Genomic DNA, 7,040 nt, shown 5'->3' with positions numbered 1-7,040 from the left:
AACAACTAATGTGGTTTAATTTTCGGGATCAAGACCACTGTGGTTTCACTAATATATTCCGGCAGTAATCCGCTTCTGAAAAATTCTTTGACAACCTCACATACCTCCTTCTTGATTACCTCCCAATATTTTTGATAGAATAACCCGTTTAAGCCATCTGGCCCTGGGGCTTTGAGACTCCCCATGCTGAAAACTGCATTCCTTATCTCATCGTCTGATACCTCAGAAATCAAATCTCTGTTCATTTCTTCCGTGACCCTCACTGGAATCTTACTTAGGGTGTTGTCATACCTTTGTCTTGTAGTTGAAGTGAACAATACTTCAAAATGCTCTTCAATGTGCCTCATTATTTCTTCCCTTTCCTCCAACCAATAGCCTGCTTCATTTTTCAATCTTTCAATGCGGTTTCTCTCTCTTCTCTGGATGGTTGTTGCATGAAAGAAGGATGTGTTCTTATCGCCCCACTTCAACCACTTCAATCTGGATCTCTGGCCCCAAAATTTCTCCTCTTGCTTCCATAATGCTGTTATTTTCTCCTTTAAAACATGTACCTGATTCTGCTTCTCTTCAGTGAAATCTGAATCTTGTAACTTTTTCATCTCTTCTTTCAACCTATTTATTTCCTTATCTGCCCGTTTAAATGTAGATTTACTCCACTTTTTCAATTCTTCCTTGCAATTATTCATCCTCCTTGTTATCCTTGTCCATTCGCAGCTCTGTGAGACCTCTTTCTCCCATCCCTTCTTAACAACTTTTTCACATTCCTCCTTGTCAGCCCAAAATGCCTCAAATTTAAAGCTCTTTCTTATCCTAAACACCGTTTTTAGGTCCAAGATTAGTGGGCTATGATCCGAGCTTATAGCAGGCATAGTTGTAAGGGAAGCATTCTCAAACAAAAGTCTCCATTCCCAATTAACTAATGCCCTATCAATCCTTTCTCTAGTTACAAACCCATTTCTTGGATTACTAAACCAAGTAAATCTACCCCCTTTGAGATCTAAATCCATTAGAAAGTTAGAATCGACAAAGCTTCTGAACTCTCTTACTTGGCTATGTGGCTTTGGGTGTAAACCTATCTTCTCCTCCTGAGACAAAACGTCATTAAAATCGCCTATAAAGAATTGAGGTTCAACCTTGTTATAATTGGTTGCTGTGATTTCCTTCCATTGTTCTCTCCTCCTGCCAAAATTAGGATTGCCATAAATAAAATTACATACCCATGCATTTCCTTTTCTATCCACAATACGGGCCTTTATGTAGCTATCACACCAAAAGTAAACATCAACGTTATATATATTATTCCAAAAGAGACATAGCCCTCCGGACAAACTCCGGGGTTCTATACAAAAAGTATTCTCAAAATGTAGTTTTTTCTTTAATTTCATAATAGATTTTTCTTTCGCTCTTGTTTCAATAAGAAAAACTAAAGTTGGCTTGATTTGCTTGCACATTTTGTGCAATTCATAAACTGTCGCAGGGGCTGCTACCCCGCGACAGTTCCAGCTTATGATACTCATGGCTGATTTGGGGGCATGTTTAGGCCCGCCTCCTCAGCCATTGAGTCTTCTATGATCTCTTCTTTGTTCTGCTGGTCTTCCTCTATTGGCATTACTCCAGCTGGTCCTGATGATTTCTTGCTTCTTTTGCCAGCTTTCCAAACTTGTAGGGCAGCTTTCTCTCCAACCATATTTCCCATCAGCACTTGTTGCTCGTCCTCCCTTTTCCTTTTTAATTTTAGCTTTTTCTCCATATCTTGTACAAGTTCCATTTCATATTCTGTAGCCACTACTAATGCTTTGCTATTGTTGGGCTCTAATTCATCCTCTTCATTTACAAGTTCAACGTAATAAATACTCCCATCAGCTGCTGTATATATCTGCTTGTTATCTTGTTCCAATTCTTTGTTATTGAGCATTTCAAGTGGTTGTCCAATAGTGAGATTATTATCTTTTCCTTGTGGCCCAATTCTAAAGGGATGAATATTTTCATTGGGCCTTTGACAGAAGTCAGCCCATCTACCCTTAATTGCAGATTCCTCTCTCAACACACTTGGCCCACCCATTTCTTTTCCCTTCTCATAGATCCTTTTGCTGTCTTTAACATTTTTATTCTCCTTTACCCAATCCCTAGCATCTCTCTCCACTCCTTCTATTTCAGTTTCTCTGACAAGCAGATCTTCTAGGGTATTCTTCCCCTTTTCCACATCTCTATGATCATCTTTGTCAGTTCTTCTAGGAGCTTCGGCTATACTTTTCTCTTCTATTCCCCATTCTTTTTCCTGTGCACTGTCAGCTTTACTCCCTGCAGTCTCCTGTGTTGACTCACCTCCCTTTCTCCAATCATGTTCTTCACGCGCCACCTCCCTCTTCTGCCCTGAGCTACTCTCTTCCCTACTTATCCTATATTCTTTTGGCTTCAATGCTCTTGCTTGTGCCACTCCTAAACCAGCTGAATACCTTGGTTCATTTGGGTTCCAGATTGACATTGTTGTTGGAATTTTGCACTCCTTCTTGTTATGACCGATAATACCACAGTTCAGACAATAACTCTCCAGGATTCTTTCATACTTAAACTGTATCCATGTCTTTGGTAGTCTGTCCCTGTTCAAATAAAAACCAGTGGGTATGGGTCTTGAAACTGGTATTGCTACTTTAACTCTAAGAAAAAATCTTTCTAGAGTATCTCCCACCATTGGGTCTTCAGCCTTTACAACCACACCTATTTTATTCCCAATCTCCTTTGCTGATTCCACATTAATGAACTCTTGGGGAAGACCATGTATTTGGACCCAGATTTACAAAAAATCATGTCTAACCTCAGATATGGAATCTCCATGCATCCACATTTGTAAGTTTAGAATATGGCCTCTAACATTCCAAGGCCCTCCTTTTAATATTTGTAACCCTTTCGTCTTGTTCTTGAAACTGACTAACTTTATTTTTGTCTACTTCAGAAATTGATATACCTTCAGGATTTTCCCAGACTCCAATCAGAGTATTTTGTATGGTTTTGAAAGCAAGCTCCTTGTTGGTGATCACTTTTCCAACTAGATTCAAGCAGTCTGCCTTGAACTCCTGTTGTGCCGTCTTCTGCAAAGAGATTGTTTTTCCTTCTATGGATTCAAGACCAAAGTTCTCCATTGGACCTGAATAGGCTTTAGGATATTGTTGTTTAAGTATTTGTTGATTTTGCAATTTGTATGCTGGTAATTTGTGGGTAATGGTGGATATTGTGTAAGGATAGATGTGTTAGTTGAATGTGTAAAATGGTGGATATTGTAAAGAAAAAATTAGGTTAGATTTTGCTAGTAGAATTACTAAAAATTTGTATAATGTACTGGCTAAGTCAGAAGATTTGCTTGTGTGATATTTGATTAAGTGTGAGCAAGAAGAACCATATGTTCTTAGAAAACTCTCCTATCCTGAGAGAAATATTCTCCTAAAGAGAAAGACTTCTAAATCTGGATATATATCATTAGTTTTACATTTTAGATAGAGACAGCAAACAGACCGAAATATGCTAGGTCAGTCCACTTAACACCAAAATAAGTTGATGGGGCCAGACTATCTTAACCGCCAAAATAAAAAATCTGCCTAACCCACGCTACCCTAACTCGTGAACCTTTTTTTTTTAACCTGCCTATGTGTTTTTTTTTTTTTTTGGTTTTAGACTAATATTTAGGTACATAATGTCTAACCCTATGTTCATTCATTTCAATTGCAACCAACCAACTCAACACTAATTTTCACTTAATGTTAAAAAAAACACTAATTTTCACTTGTTCACTCTCCAATGTACAACGTGCCTTCTTTTGCAAAAAAAAAACACTAATTTACTTCAACGTTTGCATGTACAATAAGATTAGATTGAGTTTGGTTAAAAAATTACTGAGTTATCTAATTTTATTGTTTTACTAATTTATAATTTTGTCTTTTTGTTTAAAAATAAAAAGATTTGTTTATTCAAAACTAAAATTATTTATTTAAAAAAATAAAACCTACATCTTATTATCACATTTACCAATCAATAATTAAACTCTATTACTATTAAGCGATGCACACTTTCAAAATGGAATCATAGAAATACATAATATTATGCAATATGCAATGTGTTGTCTGGATTTTTATGAGGTGGAAATTAGACTTAAAGTATTAATTTCCAATAGAACTCCAAAATTCTAATTGAATTGCAAACGTTGAAGTAAAGTCTAAAGTGTTTGCAATGTGAAGCTATATATTATACAGGGATGTCAATGGGACTTTGGGGGGGGGGGCCGGGGGATGCCTCCCTACTCCCGTCTCCGCCCTCAGATTTTGTCCCTGTCCTCGCCTCGATTCCCGTCATGGAGAGATAATTGGCCCCATCTTCATTCTCCGCGTCCCCGTGTTCCTCGTGGGTTTCCATTCCTCATCTCTTTATGTTGAACATTTATATGAAAATTAAAATAAAAATTTTAAAAAATATAAAAAAAATCAAAAAACATTATTACAACACACAAACATACATATCTTATCCAAGATTACAACTTACAAGTCAAGAAATATAAAATAAAAAATCATAATCCATAAAATGAAATTTTAAACATGTGTTTTTTGTCCTCCTTCTTGTGTTTCTTTTTGTCCTTCTTCTTGTGTTCCTTAAACATGTGCTTCAATTGCTTGACCCTCATCATCTTGAGTTGGTTCTATCTCATTATTATTTTCAATAGGAGTTGAACTAAAGTTATCCATCCTAAATAGTAAGATTTAATACAAAAATACTAAATTAAAAATCAATACATAAACAATAAATTAAAACAAGGCAAAATAAATTAAACCCAGCTCAGAATTAACTCTGAATTATTAATAAATTAAATTATAAAATTAGAAATAAATTAACAAGAAACAAAGATATATAAAAAAAGAAATAACAAAAGAACAGTTGAAGAAGACAAAATTCAAGTTAAATGAATAGAAAACCAAAATCAGCAAAACAGTATCAAATTAAAAATTTATAAATAATAATAATTTGTACAATATAGCTAAGGACTGATAGATAGAATATAATAAAAAAAACTGATGAAATAATAACTAAACAAGTGACATAGTAGAATGAAGTTTGTGATGATGATGATGAAATAATAACTAAACAAGTGGCATAGTCAAAATAAATTAACAAAATCATTAACTGGGTCAAGAATTCTAGTTGATGGATTAGCTAATGAAATCGGACTACATACAACAGTGGACTACAGAACTTGATTTGAGGAAAAGTAGGTTTTATATATATATATATATATATATATATATATATATATATATATATATATATATATATATATATATATATATATATATATATATAACTGCATTGGGAATATTGAATAATGGATTGGATCACCATATATATAACTCGATGATTTTCATTTCCAATTGATTAAGTCTGATTCCAATATATGAGTTACAATGAAAGGAAAATGCTTAAGCAAACAAACACTGCATTTAAAAAGAGTTTTCTATTTGTTGCAGAAAAATGGTTTGTTCCAACAGCAGACAACATACATTAAAAATGATGATAACAGAAAGAAATAAGTCAAATTAAGCGGAAGAAGAACTGGTACAAATCCATCAAGCAGAATTATTAATAAATTAAATTACAAAATCAGAAATAAATTAATAAAATCAGTACAAGTAAAAATAAATTAACAAAATCAGTACAAGAAAAAATAAATTAACAAAATCAAAACAAGCAAATTCAAATTAGTAAGATCAGTAAACAAACCCAACAACTTAAAACTACATAATTAAAGTTTTCAACTCAAATTGAATCACATAATCAACTCAAAACAACCAAAATAACTACAGGCAGAAAACCAGAAATTCACAAAACCCTAACCAAATCCAACAACTCAGAATCACAGAAATTATAATTAACAAAATCAAACCCTAACTATTTCATAATTATAAACCCTATATGTCTAATTGCTTCAGATACATAGAAGGAGAGAAAATCTAACTTGAAGTCAAGTTGATGGGAAGAAGGAAGAGGACTAGAAGAGGGATAACCGGTGGCTATTTCAGCGTCAGCAGCTATGCTCTCCAGTAGACGCGAGCATCGAAGAGATGATGGAGCAGTGGGATGCAACGCGGCGAGCAGTAAAAAGGCGGAAGCAAACACGCAGATGCAGAAATGGAGAGGAAAAAGACACCGCGCCTGAAGAGAGAGAACGACGTAGTGGCGAGTGGCGCAGGAGTGGCCGGTGGTAGGAGTGGTGACCGATGACGGTGAATATAGTAGTACTGTAGTAGACAGCGCAAAGTGAGAAGGAAAGAATGAGAATATGAGAGACTAATAATAGTGTTAGGGGACTTAGGGTATTTTAATGGGTAAGATTATTAAAATACATCCTGTATTAATAATAAAGTAAGAAAAATCTCCACAGAAAAAATCTCCATTCGGAACTGTATCCGCAGAGATCTCCGTCTTCTGAAGATTTTTGACACCCCTAAATTTATATATTATGAGAAAAAACTTAAATGAAACTTTGAGAAAGAAATAAAAATCCCACATTCCCACTATTAACGTTCATATAGTCATTTTTAAGTTTTGTTTGGTTTTTATTCTAAAATAGAAATACATAATATAAATAAAAATAAAAATATAAAAATAAAAAATTATTTGAAAAAAGACTAAAAGAATCAGAGTCAAATTGAATTATTGATCTTCGGTCGTTTGCAATCATTACTTTCTAATTCATGCATCATGCATGAGGTTATAGGTATTATTATTATTCTAATGGTCTTATTACTTTTTCACAATAATTTATTTTTAAATTAAAAAATTTGTATTTTATGTTAATATTAACTAAATTATTATTTATTCTTAAAATATTTACTAAATTAATATTAATAAGTATATTTGAAGTTTTAAACACTAATTAACACAATTTTGAAAATTGAAGATGAACGGTGAAGTGAGCGGAAAAGAGATTTTGAGGGTGAAATACGGTAAAATAGTCGATAATGTCGGCGGAAGAAATAAGGGGGAGAGCGGGGAGGGCT

General features: G+C 33.9%; 1 long non-coding RNA gene across 1 annotated transcript; it reads right to left on the bottom strand.

Annotated features, from left to right (window-relative positions):
- Positions 1–4,467: 4,467 nt before the first annotated feature.
- LOC114927768 (uncharacterized) lies at positions 4,468–6,674 on the bottom strand. The gene is made up of 2 exons (XR_003818885.2): positions 5,996–6,674; positions 4,468–4,731 (listed from the first exon to the last, which is right to left on the bottom strand). It is a non-coding gene; the product is annotated as an uncharacterized lncRNA (long non-coding RNA).
- Positions 6,675–7,040: the final 366 nt, after the last annotated feature.

Source organism: Arachis hypogaea, chromosome 5, assembly GCF_003086295.3.
Source record: "Arachis hypogaea cultivar Tifrunner chromosome 5, arahy.Tifrunner.gnm2.J5K5, whole genome shotgun sequence".
NCBI lineage: Eukaryota > Viridiplantae > Streptophyta > Magnoliopsida > Fabales > Fabaceae > Arachis > Arachis hypogaea.
The sequence above is the reverse complement of the archived record's forward strand: the minus strand, read 5'-3'. Positions and strand labels throughout refer to the sequence as shown.